Below are 13,871 nucleotides of genomic sequence, written 5' to 3' on the forward strand. Positions count from 1 at the left end.
TTCTCTTCTTCGTGGGCAAAAAATTATGTGCATACATCGATTAATTAATTAATTCAATAAGCCATGTCCACCTTTACCAGATACTCTGAAGGGATACAAAAATTAATTATACATGATCTGTTGTCAGACTATTGAGGGGGCAGTTATTATGATACAATAAGGTGTCTGTTACTCCAAGGGAGGTAAGGAAAGTGCCACATTTGAGGACTAATGTTTTGGTAGAAGTGGGGTCCTTGGGGTGCTGCTAGAATAAGAATTTCTGGAGGCCCCAATAGAAGGATGAGATATTGTAGAAAGCTTTGTTCCTGTGGAATTATACCTCTGAGTTTCCAAGGTCCCATTTCCATTTGTCCCTCCAAGGAAGAAATGCATTTTGCTTTAAGCAGAGCTAGGATCAAAGCCAGTGTCCAGAGTTTTCACACCATGTTAGGGCATAGTCCAATCCAGCATCAGGCTAGCTTAGTTTGTGTTCCCCGCTGCATTCCATCAGTCCATTGTGGGTGGGGTCCGTAGGGCCACATGACTATGTAGGGAACATGGGCAGGAGCAAAGCCAAAAGAACCAGAGAGCCAAGAAAGACAGCACCAGCATCCAACGGAGAGAACTCCTTTGGGTAGGGGATTATGTATTCCCAAATTTTCGTGAGTTTACAGTGGCTCTGCCCACTCTGGCCAATGATCTCTGTTCCCAGGTTTGATTGACAGACAAGTACCTTCCCTATGTCACCCCTACTTACTGTGCATGCATCTATCTCCCCTTTGTGCAGTCCCTTCCCCCAATAATCTGCAGGGAGTGGGCCGGTGGGTTCCCTGCAGAGTGTAAAATAGCAGCTTCCTGGCAAAGCTGTCCAAATGACATGCCTATAATGTCTGGCCTTCCCTTTGCTCCTTTCCTATTATTAATAACTATGTAATTACAACGGTATCACTAAGAACTGAGGAAGAACCTTGGCATCAGTCATGGAAGGACTGGCTTACAGTGTTTGTTCTATTTTAGCAATGGCTGATGTGGTCCATTGTAAGAGATGTGACAGGAACTGAAGCTGGACAGTTACTCATAGGACAAAATATCACTGTGGATTAGAGCTCAGTTCAAAAGGGGCTGCTGAATCTTGAACTGAACATTTAAATTGCTCTGGGTCTTTCCCATCCCTGGTGTAGTGTGGATTTTGGTGAATGGCCTCAATCTACACCCAGTTTCATCATCCAGGAAAGGCACAATAGTGCCATTAACTGACTTTCATTTCTGCCTTTCTGGCACACAGAGTGCTCTCCTGAATTCTCTTCTCAGAAGCTGGACAGCTGAGGGATTGAGCTCAAGGCCTACAGCTTCTAAGTGATGGAGCTAAACAGATCTCAGTTTTCTCGCTCAGGGCCCCATGTTCTTGACATTATCAGCCTTTTGAATTGTGAAACTTCCTTAGACATGCAAAGAACTCTGGAGGTGAAAAAGCTTTCCAAGCAGCAGCAAATGAAACCTGTTTTCACACTTAGAGTTGATCTTTTTAATTGAGAAGTAGGAATATTACAGGCCCTTAGGGGGACCCCCCCCACCACCACCACCGCGCACACACACACATACACACACACACACACACACAGCTACTAATCTCCTTAGCTCCTTACCTGGAGGCTACCTATGTGTATTATCAGTACACAGTTGTCAGCATACCTACAGCATTGTCCTTTCCTTTCACCTTTCCTTTCATTACTCAGGAGATCTTCAGCACCTTTTGAAAGCAGGTCATGTGCTTTGCTAATTTCCTTACTTCCCCTCCCCCCACTTGTATCCAGCCTCACCCAGCCCCCCTCCAACCTCTTCCCATCCTCAGAGCCTAGGACCCATAGGCCTTCAACAAATTTTTAAGTGTTTAATGGTGTTTTACCATTAAAAAGGGAATCATTTTTTCCATACTAATGTTTTATAGTGCTGACATACATTGTGAAGTTTGGATATTAATTTTCCCATATAGCATGTATGCTCTAAAGCTTTGGGACTCAGTTGTAAGAACATTAGAGAATTACTGTTTGCACTTTAAGAAGCTCTGAATTGAACTCTAAATTTAAATGCCTGAAATTTAAAGGTTAGTCTCAATCTAGGAAAGCACAATAGTAATATTTCAACAGTAAAAAAAACACTAAGCTCTTGAGAGAAGAATAATTTTAATATTTATTACAGAAATTTTTCATCTCTGAAGAGATAATTTACTAGTGGTTTTAAAGGTCTTTAAAATCTCTAAATCTTTCTTCTTTATTTTTATTTCTCACTTCCACCTTTTAGGCTCATTTTTTTATCTTTCATGGGATTCTGATATTTAATTGACATCTCAGCATTACAATTCCCTTTTTCATAAATTTCTGTACAAAAATATTGGGAATCTAAAAGGAGAAGGAGTGCTAATACCCTGGAGTTTAAGGCCTGGAGAGAACCAAGGAGGATGCTATAGCATTCCTCTTACAGGAGCAGGTATTGTCCCTTCTGGAGGAGCTATGTGTTGGAAAAATGAGGTAATGAAAATAAACAAGTTACTTTGTGAATGTTATCAAAAATCAGCACCAGACAGATAGACCCCTAGATAAATATTCTTTACTAATAAAAGTAAAAGCAATTAAACACGACAATTTTCTAAACATATTCAGGGAAAAAAAATTTGAGGGAAAGGACTGACCTAATTGGGCCACACATGATGGCATGTGGCAAATAATCTTTGGAAAGTAGGTAGTGGGTTGTTTGATGAGCTCAGTTGGCTATCAGCTGTCAACTCTGCCCCACAGCCAGGGCTTTGCAGCCTTTTCAAGCAGGCCTCCTCTTTTCCAGGTCACAAGGCAGAGAGTTACTGGGATGTGACCTATTGCCCCATAGGATATTCATGGGACCTGCTTCTAGGGATGAAAAGCCAACCAAAGATAGGAAAGAGCGGGGAGACCTAAAATGCCTCCCTGCTTGGTTGTCTGCCAGATTCTGGTGTTTTTAATCAGCCAACCATAAGGTTCCTTACACTTACCTTATGGTAGAATTTCTGAAAGGATACCAGCAGATAGTGACTACAAAAGCAAATAACCTGATGAAAAAGTACAATTTCATAAGTAGTATAAATGTGAAAATTATGAAGGTTTTTAAAAAAATAATAAATAATGCTACAATTGCATACTCTAAAGAATTAATAGTGGGGACTATTACCTAGCTGAGACATGAACACTGGATTCTGTCTGGGTGATCAGGAAAGGCACGAAGATGGGGGTGGATTTTGAGTTGACAGTGAGCCCTGAATGAGGAACAGTAGCCTGAGAATGAGAGGGAAAGAAGGAGTATAACATGTTGAGTAAACAGTACCTGGAAAGTCCCAGGGTGTGAAGTATGTACAGTCTCAGGAAAAAGCAAGCTGCCCTGTGTGGATGAAATGTAGGGGGTTGCATGGTTGTCTTCATTTTAACTGCTTGTACGTTCTCTGCCTTTGTGTATTTGCACATTTCCTACTTCCACGTCCAGGAAAGTAGATACATATTTAAGAAAGAAAAGAAACAGGCTCAAAATAAGTTAGCTGTTACCATAGAGAATAAGGAAATAAAAATTATCATATTATGTGAAAGGAAAGTCAAGCATAATATATAATTATTCAGAATAAACCATTTAAAAGGCTCTTCAATAAAATAAAATAAAAATAGTTATCCCAAAGGAAGCTACTGTTTTGACATTTAACTGGGAAGACATCCAAACATTTAGAATAAGATTATAGCCCTTGCTTTTCTTTTGGAAAACTTCATGGTGATTATGTAGGAAAATTGACGTTTGCAATTCTAGTTACCTTCAAGTAATAATAAGACAAAACCCAATGGATGCATGTGCATAAAAGAGAATGACACTGAAATAATTTCCATATTTTTAATAATGACTTGAAGTGTTTTCTTGATGTAGATAAACTCTCAAAAATGAATTTTAATTATTTCTTAACTATCTTTTGCTTGCTTACTAGACCAGTTGAAACAGTTGCATTTCTTTTCTTTCTCTCTTTCTCTCTCTTCCTCTCTCTTCCTCTCTTCCTCTCTTCCTCTCTTCCTCTCTTCCTCTCTTCCTCTCTTTCTCTCTCTCTTTCTCTCTTTCTCTCTTTCTTTCTTTTCTTTCTTTTTTTTCTTTTCTTTCTTTCTTTGCCTGCCTGCCTGCCTGCCTGCCTGTAAGAACTATATTTCTTATTCTATTTCTTGGCACTGGAAGTGGCTGAGAAGGAAATTACCAAGTGTTAATCTTTTGAGAGTGGTACAGAAAGACAGGAAAAGGTAAAATTTAAATCCAATTTGTAAAACAGAAAAACACTATTTCTGTAAAATCACTGATGAGCTTGAAGAATATTGTGAGTGAGGGCCTAGACCAGGTCATTAATAGCCTAGATGTGAACACTGAATAAAAAGTAATGACCACTGGAATTCAGTATAAATTATTGAAAAATAAGTCATGTCAGGTTAACACTCTCAGTTTGCCCAGTTACACTGTTAGGTGAGAAATGGGGAACAAAAACAGTAGAAAAGATTAACAAAATGAAGGATTGGTTCTTTGAAAAGTTAAATAAAATTGACAAGTTCTTAGCTAGACTAACTATGGAAAAAAAAGAAAGGTCCCAAATCAATACAATTATAAATGAAAAAGGAAACTTTGCGCCCGGCCGGGCGTGGCTCAGCAGTTGAGCGTCGACCTGGGATCCAGGCGATTTGGGTTCGATTCCCAGTCAGGGCACATGCCCGGTTGTGGGCTTGATCAATGACTCTCTCATCATTGATGTTTCTGCCTCTCTCTCTCCCCCTCCTTTCCTCTCTCTGAAATCAATAAAGATATATTTAAAAAAAAAAAAAGGAAACTTTGCAACTGATACCAAAAAATTCAAAGGATTGCAAGAAGCTACTATGAACAATTATATGTCAACAAACTAGACAATCTAAAAGAAATGGAAAAATTCTTAGAACAATACAACTACCAAGACTGCATCAAGAAGAAATAAAAAAATCTGAATAGATCGATTACTGGTAAGGAGATTGAATCAGTAATCAAAAATTTTCCAGTGAAAGAAAGCTCAGGACCAGATGGCTTCACTGATAAACATGCAAACAAACAAAACCTGTTAAATCTAAAGTTGCAGAATACAAAATTAACCTACAAAAATTAGTAATATTTCTATATTTTAAAAATGAATTTTCCAAAAAAAGAGATATATAATAGCATCAAAAACAATAAAATAGTTGGGAATAAATTTAAAGAAGGAAGTGAAAGAACTCTACTCTGATAACTATAAGACTTTGAAGAAGAAATTTAAAAATACCACAAAAATAAATGGATATTCTGTGTTCATGGATTGGAAGAATTAATATTGTTAAGATGTCAGTACTACCAAAATTCATCTATAAAGTCAATGAAATCCCTATAAAAATTCCAATGACATTTGTTAGCAAAGTAGAAAAAAACACTACTAAAATTTATATAGAACCACAAAACACCCTAAGTAGCCAAATAAATTCTGAGAAAGAAGAACAAAGCAAGAAGCGTCACACTTCCTGATTTCAAGTTATACTCTAAGCTGTAGTCATCAAAACAGTATGGTACTCACATAAAAACAGAAAAATAGACTAATGGAACAAAATCAAGAGCCTAGGAATAAACCCAAGAATATGCAGAATATACAGTCAGCTAATATTTGACAAGGGAGACAAGAATGCTCAATGGAGAAAAGACAGCATTTCAATAAATGGTGCTGGGATAATTAGGCATTTACATGTAAAAGAATGAAACTGGGACCCATATTTTACACTACTCACAAATATTAACTCAAAATGAATTAGACTTAAAATCAAGGCTGGCAACCATGAAAATCCTAGAAGAAAATATAGGAATAAAGCTCCTTGACATGGGTCTTGGTAATGATTTTTTTTTATATGACACCTAAAGTACAACAACAAAAAATAAACAAATGGATCTACAGCAAACTAAAAAGCTTCTGCACAGCAAAAGAAACAAACAAACAAAAAAAATGAAAACATACAAATAGGAAAAATATTTGTAAACCATATATCCAAAATATACAAAGAACTCATACAACTCAATACCAAAAATCCCCATATATAGACAGAACATAGACAGACCTGAATAAGCATTTCTCCAAAGAAGACATACAATGGACAAGTAGGTACATGAAAAGATGCTCAACATCACTAGTCATTAGGGAAATTCAAATCAAAACCACAATGAGATATCATCTCATGCTTGTTAGGAAGGCTATTGTCAAAAAGACAAGAGACAATAAATGCTGGCATGGATGTAGATAAAAGGGACCCCTCGTGTACTGTTGGTAGGAATGTAAATTGGTGCAGCCACTATGGAAAACGTTATGGAGGATCCTCAGAAAATTAAATATAGAACTACCATATGATCCAGCAATTCCACTTCTGGGAATATATCTAAAGGAAATGAGCACACTAACTCAAAAAGATATCTGCACTTCCACGTTTATAGCAGCTATTATCATTTATAATAGCCAAGACATGGAAACAACCTGAATCTCCATCAGTGAATGAATAAATAAAGTTCATTCAGCCATAAAAAATGAGGAAATGATCCATTTGCAATAACTTAGATGGACCTAGAGGTTATTGTGCTAAGTGAAATAAGTTATACAGAGAAAGACAAATACTGAGTGATCTCAATTATATGTAGGACATATATATATATATATATATATGTATATGTATATATGAAATATATATATATATTTGAAATATATATATATATTTGAAAAAGCAAACTCAGGAAAAGAGGGCATGGGGAGGGGGAATTTGAGGAAGGTGGTCAAAAGGTACAAGCTTCCAGTTATAAGATAAGTAGGTATAAGGAATGTAATGCACAGCATGAAGACTATCTAACACTGCTGTGTGCCATATAGGAAAGTTAAGAGAGTAGATCCTAAGAGTTATCATCACAAGGAAAGAATGTTTTCTTTTTTTCTTTTTTCTTTTTATTGTATCTATATGAGAAGATGGATGTTACTTGAACCTACTGTAGTAATCATTTCAAAATATATGTAAGTCAAACCATCATGCTGTACGCACTAAACTTACACAGTGATGTATGTCAATTATTTCTCAATAAAACTTGAAAAAAAAGTTACTTGAAATTTTTTCAAAAAAATGTAGGAAAAATGAAAGGAGTTTGTTTTTCTGTCACCGAAGAGTGGAAAGTGAATATTCCCAGTCACAAGGGACTGTACTCAAAATGGTCATGCAGGGGTTCTCAATAAGTTGCTCCCTCATCTTCAGGTTGTTTGCATTGTTGAGGATGGGTTACAATGAGTCCCAGCCATCAGGATGGTAGGGAAGGAAAACAATACAAAAAGGCAAGTACTCATTTTAAATGTACAGTTTGATGAGTTTTGTTGAATGTGCATACCTGTGCAACCTCCACCCCAATTAAAATACCGAATTTCAGTTTTCAACTTTTTTTTTAATTGGTTGTTTTGGTGAAAATTATCTGCCTTCGAATTGATGTGTAGCATTAAGCCAAGAGGAATAACAATTGTGTTGAGTAACATGATGATAATCCAGCTATACATTAAGAATCTACAGAAATGAGATGAATATAATTTAGTAGAGGTACATGTAAACCTTGCACTTTAATTCAAAAGTCAGCTTCACAGTTAAAGGAACTTGGGGGAAAAAACAACAACAAACAAAGCCCAAAATGAGTAAACAGGAGGAATAATAAAGATCAGAGCAGAAATAAGAGAAGTAGACTCTAAAAAAATACAAAAGATCAATGAATCCAAGAGCTGGTTCTTTGAAAAGATAAACAAAATTGACAAACCTTTAACCAGACTCATTAAAAAAAAGGAGAGAGAGAGAGCGAAACCCTAAGTAAATTAAATCAGAAATGAAAAAGAAATAAGTGACACCACAGAAATACAAAGGACTGTAAGAAAATATTATGAACAACTACATGCCAACAAATTGGACAATTTGGAAGAAATGGATAAATTCCTAGAAAAATTCAACTTTCCAAAACTGAATTGGAGAATCTGAACAGACAGATTACAACTAGTGAAAAAGCAGTGATCAAAACTTCCAAACAAACAAAAGTCCTGGACCATATGGCTTCACAGGTGAATTTTACCAAACATTCAAAGAAGAACTAGCACCATCCTCAAACTATTCCAAAATTTCAAGAGGAGGGAAGATTCCCAAAGCTCATTTTATGAGGCCAGCATTATCCCATTCCAAAACCAGGTAAAGACACTAAAGAAAGAAAATTATGATTCAGTATCCCCAATGAACATAAATGTTAAAATCCTCAACAAAATATTAGCAAACCAGATCCAGAAATACATTAAAAAGATCATATACAAGATCCTGATCTGGTAGCTCAGTTGGTTAGAGTGTCATCCCCATAAACTAAGGTTGCTGGTTTGATCTCCAGTCAGGGCACATAGAAGAATCAACCAATGAAAGCATAAATAAGTGAAACAACAAATCAATGTTTCTCTCTCTCTCTAGAATCAATCAATAAAAAAATAAAATAAAAATCATACACCATGATCAAGTAAGATTATTCCTGGGATACAAGGTTGATTCAATATCTGCAAATCAATAAATGTGATATGCTACATAAGCAAAATGAAGGATAAAAACCACACAATCATATCAATAGATGCATAAAAAGCATTTGATGAAATCCAGCACCCATTTCTGATAAAAACTCTCAGCAAAGTGGGAATAGCAGGAACATCTGCAACAAATAAAGGCCATATATGACAAACCCACAGCCAACAACATACTCAATGGGGGAAAAACTACAAACATTTTCCTCAAGATTGAGAACAAGACAGGAATGTTACTGGAAGCCCTAGCCACAGCAATCAGACAAGAAGAAGAAACGAAAGGCATTCAGATTGGAAAGACAGAAGTAAAACAGTCATTATTAGCAGATGACATGATCTTGTATATAGAGAACCCTAAAGATTCCACAAAAACTACTAGAACTGATAAATGAATTCAATAAAGTAGCAGGCTACAAAATAAACATCCAGAAATCAGTTGCATTTTTATACACCAATAATGAACGATCAGAAAGAGAAACTAAAAAAAGCAATTCCATTCTCAATTGTTTCAAAAAGAATAAAATACCTGGAAATAAAATGAACAAAGGATGTAAAAGACCTGTACTCAGAAAATTATAAAACACTGAAGAAAGAAATTGAAGAAGATTGAAATAAGTGGAAGTATATACCATGGTCACGGATAGAAAGAATTAACATCATTAAAATGTCCATACTACCCAAAGCAATCTATAGATTCAACACAATTCCTATCAACATACCAATGGCATATTTCACAGAACTAGAACAAATATTCCAAAAATGTATATGGAACTACAAAACACTCCTAGTAGCAATAGCAATCTTGAGAAAGAAGAACAAAGTTGGAGGAATCATGCTACCTGATATCAAACTATACTACAAGGCCATATTAATCAAAACAGCATGGTACTGGCATAAAAACAGACATATAGATCAATGGAACAGAACAGAGAGCCCAGAAATAAACCCACGTCTATACAGTCAATTAATATTTGACAAAAGAGGCAAAAACAATGAGGTAAAGACAGTCTTTTTAATAAATGTTTTTGGAAAATTAGACAGATGCATGCAAAGAAATGAAACTAAGCCACTTCTTTTTTTAAAAAAATATTTTATTGATTTTAGAGAGAGGGGAAGGGAGAAGGATAGAGAGATAGATATAAACATCAATGAGAGAGAAACATTGATCGACTGCCTTCTGCACATCTACTACTGGGGATTAAGCCCACAACCCTGGGCATGTGCCCTGACGTGGAATCAAACCGGTGACCTCTTGGTTCATGGGTTGACGCTCAACCACTGAGACATTCCAGCTGGACTAGACCACCTTCTTACACCATAAACATGAATAAACTCCAAGTAGATTAAAGACTTAAATGTAAGTCACAAAGCCATAAAAATCCTGGAAGAAAACATAGACAGTAAAATTTTGGACATTTCTCGTAGTAATATTTTTCCTGATATATCTCCTCAGGCAAGGGAAACAAAAGAAAACATATTGGGACTGCATCAAAGTAAAAAGTTTTTGGCAAGCAAAGGAACCATCAATGAAACAAAAAGACTCCCTGGCTAGGTGTGGGTTAGATCCCCCATCAGGGTGCGTATAGGAGGCAACCGATCAATGTTTATCTCTCACATCAATGTTCCTCTTTCTCACTAAAATCAATAAACTTATCCTCAGGTCAGGATAAAAACAAATGAAAAGACAATCCACCTAATGGCAGAACATATTCACCAATTATACATCTGATAAGAGGTTAATATCTGAAATTTATAAAGAACTTATAAAATTCAACATCAAATAAAAATGATCCAATCGAAAAATGGGCAAAGGACCTGAGTAGATACTTCTCCAAAGAGGACAGACAGATGGCCAATATGCATAGCACTCAACATGCGGTTTAAGTTCCCCTGTCCTTATCTCCTTCAAACTGGTAACTGCATTGAAAAGATGTTCAATGTCACTAATCATTAGAGAAATGCAAATTAAAACCACAATGAGATATCACCTCACACCTGTCAGAATGGCTATCATCAATAAATCAACAAACAAATATTGTCAAGGATATGGAGAAAAGGGAACCCTTGTGTACTGTTGGTGGGAATAAATATTGGTGGAGCCACTGTAAAAAGTAGTATGGAGTTACCTCAAAAAATTTAAAATGGAACTGCCTTATGACCCAGTGATTCCACTTCTAGGAATTTATGCAAAGAAACCTAAAACAGTAATTTGAAAAAATATATGCTCCCCTATGCTCATTGCAGTGTTATTTACAATAGCCAAGATTTGGAAGTAGCCCAAGTGTACATCAGTGGATGAGTGGATAAAAAAGGTTGTAGTACATTTTCACAATGGAATACTATTCAACCCTAAAAAAAGAAAGAAATCTTATCCTTTGTGACAGTATGGACGGACCTGGACAGCATTATGCTATGGGAAGTAAGCCAGTCAGAGAAAGACAAGTACCATATGATTTCACTCATATGTGGAATCTAATGAACTAAAAAGCAAAATAGTGAGAGACTCATAAAGAGCTGTGGGTGCAGGGTTGGTGGGTTGTGCGAAGGTGGTGGTGGAGGGATTAAGGAAGTAAGAAAAAAAAGATAAAAAACTTATGGACACAGATAAGTGTGGTGATTGCCAGGGGGTATGGGGTTTGGAGGGAGGTAGAGGAAGGTATAGGGAAGATAAATGGTGATGGAAGGAGACTTGACTTGGAATGGTCAACACATAATACAGTGTACAGGTGATGTGTTGTGGAATTGTGCACCTAAAACCTGTATAATTTTCTTAACCAGTGTCATGCCAATAATTCAATAAAATGGGGAAAAGAGTAAACTTCAAAAGGTAAAGAAAACCACACAAAATAAATGTGTCGCTTGATGAATTCTATAAAAAGAATACTCTTTAACTCTTGCACCCAGTCATGCAAATCAAGAAAGAACATTTCCAACCACCCAGACAGCCCCTCCGTGTGTCTGTTTCAGTTACCACTCTTTCACATCTGCCATAAGTAACCATTAGCCTGACTTTTATAGTAATTACTACCTTCCATTTCTTTATAGTTCTATTGCCTAAATGTTAGACAATATAATTTTTTCTTACCCATTTTATAATTTAATAAGTCTATTTCAGTCTACAGGTTCTTCTGACATTATTTTCTTTACAGTCAGTAGCAGAACTGTGGGTTCTTTGATGTAGAGAATTTCTGGCAGTTTGTACTGTTAACTGCATAGCACTCAACACGTAGTTTAAGTTCCCCTGTCCTTATCGCCTTCAAATTGGTAGCTTCATCCAGATAGTGGGTCAGGTTTGATTCCTTTGGCAAGGTGGTGGTAGGATTCTTTGAGCAGGAAATATATAGTATCTAATTGTTCCTCTTTTTGTGGTTTATGGTACTTAGTGCCTAAATCTGATCATTCATTAAGGGTTGCAAAATGGTGAGACTCTGTTTCAGCCATTTGTGCTTCATTTTATACTTGTATTACTTTTCAAAAGATACATTTCCCCTAATTTATGATTTGGTTATCCAGTGGTCCAGTTCATCTAATTAAGGCAGAATAAATGCTTGCTTCCCTCTCCTTTTTTAAAAAAAACAGTTTTCAAGATAATTGTCTCCTAACAGCCTCCAAAGGTGACCAACTTCTTTAACACTATTATAAACATGTTTATGTTTATTAAATATTTTAATAAGTGCAGAATTAGGGAGTCTCCAAGACAAACCCTCACTCGTGACATCAATAGCATGTCTGGGGGTCCTTAACACCTCCCTTAGGTTTTATAATTCACTAGAAGGAATTTTTGAGTCTCCATTTTATTGTACCTTAGGTTATATTCTACTTAAATATGTGTACTGCAATAAGATATTTGCTTAGGTCAGTGTGATGTACTTCTAGACAAAGGGGAAATATGTGTAGAAGACAGTTATATGAATTGCAGCTAGAAGAATAACCTTAGTCAAATTGAACTCACTTAAAGTTTTGGTGTATTACCTTGAAAGGATGCATATTAAAATCGGCCAAGGGAAGAGGCACATGGGTCAGAGTCTAGGACACCTCCATGCATAGAGCTTCTGTATGTTCTCTCCCAGTGGAATCCTGGACAACATTAACTTCTCCCAGCAACAATGTGTGCATTGTTAATTGAGGAAGCTGACCTGAGCCTTGGTGTCTAGAGTTTTTGTTGGGACTCGTTCACATAGACCTCCCACAAAGCTGGCCTTAGCCTCCAGCCCCTCCAAAGGTCGAACTGATATTACACAAGACAAAGCCTCAACCATAAATCATGTTATTAGACTGACTAATGCAGCCCAAGGTCCCCAGATAAGCAAAAACACCTTAATTAGTCAGGACAATCCAAGGGCATAGAGATGACTTTCCAGGAGCAGAGGGCTAAGAAGGGATCTATCCTTGGGTAAGGTTCATTTTTTACTACACAATATGTTTCAATTCATTGAAATTATTATTATTGAAGCTAAAATTGTGCCATCTTTGACATTTTCAGGTTGGTTCCTGCATCCTTATGAGCAGAGTTAGTGACCTTGGGAAGGTTCCTTGTTATTTTTTATGATAGCACGCACCATCATAAAAAATGCTTCTTTTAGAACAAGCATTTCAAGACCATAGTGTATATGCTAGACATGTTCATTGCTATTGGGTTGGTTATTGTTTCTAGGGATTTTAAGTGGACAGAGTTAGAATGATATATATCCTACATAGTATATATCATTATGTAGATCAATACCTTATGATTACTATAATGATAGTTGCAATTGAAGTACATAACTACAAGGCTTTTACTTAACTATTTTCTTATTACAACTATATCTTCTTTTTAAACACTGAGAATTCTGATTCTCAAAGACCAACACGAGATATTACAATTATAATATTCCCTAATTATTGATGTATTTTTATTTATAAACACACACAGAACAAAATAATAATAATAATAACATTGCCCCAATAAGATTACTGAAAACAGTTAGAATGTTATCCCATCTGTTCTCTCCAGCCTCCCCAAAGATTGTTTATGGTACTGTATTTACATTGATGGAATTTATAACCTCTAAATACTATACTTTTTCTCATTTAGACATCATTTAGTCTTTGTTCCATAAGAAACTATAAATTTAATGTCCACAATCAGTTATTTGGCAATGTCTTTCCAGTCATTTTGGTTATCTTAATCTTGTTCTATAAAAAATTCTTTAGGAAGGGTTCAAGAACAATATTCCCTAATATCATGCATGTGGCTAACATT

This window comes from Miniopterus natalensis, chromosome 2, assembly GCF_054644295.1.
Source record: "Miniopterus natalensis isolate mMinNat1 chromosome 2, mMinNat1.hap1, whole genome shotgun sequence".
Lineage (NCBI taxonomy): Eukaryota > Metazoa > Chordata > Mammalia > Chiroptera > Miniopteridae > Miniopterus > Miniopterus natalensis.